The following is a 741-nucleotide window of genomic DNA, read 5'->3' on the forward strand; positions in this document are numbered from 1 at the left end:
AATGCATATTTTTGCATAAAAATAATTATATGAATTAAATTAAATTGTGAAAATCCATATTTTCTCCTCTGATGTCTTAATTAACCTATCAGTAGGGTTACATAAGAATCTCAAAGTCATTTGACTTGGATTTGATAAATTATGAAAGTTTGGACCCTTAGGGGCAAAATTGTAATTTTGGATATTTTGGCCTTAATGAACATTTAGGCTTAATCAAAATGAGAAATGGGTAAATTCTGATATTAATTAAATCATTTGATGATTTACAATCAAAAATGGGCTTAATTGGTAGAAACTCACTTCACTTTGCCAAATTACATGATAAAAGAATGATTCCCATGATTATCAAAATTTTTGGAAACTTCATTAAGCATAAAATGACAATTTAGGGGTATAACTTTGGAAATTAATGATTTCACACCCTTATTTGATAATCAAAATGATGTGTAAATGATCTTGATAATGATCACTTAAAGTTTTAAATCTTTTCAAAATTAATACACATACTTAATACATTCACTTAGTTCTTAAGAACATAGTGGTGAACTACTTCAAAACTTTAAGTGATCATTATCGGGGACGATGAACGGATGTCGTCCATCCTCGCGTGTATTGAATGAACGGCGGAGATCAAGTCGGATGACCATCTGAGACGATACAGCGGGACGCGTGGCAGCTGAGTCAGAAGGCGGCGTCGAATAGGGGCGCGCCCCCGGGCCTCTCGGCGGGTCCCAGAAGCCA

The sequence above is a fragment of the Phalaenopsis equestris genome, unplaced genomic scaffold (assembly GCF_001263595.1).
Source record: "Phalaenopsis equestris unplaced genomic scaffold, ASM126359v1 Scaffold000134, whole genome shotgun sequence".
Taxonomy (NCBI): Eukaryota; Viridiplantae; Streptophyta; class Magnoliopsida; order Asparagales; family Orchidaceae; genus Phalaenopsis; species Phalaenopsis equestris.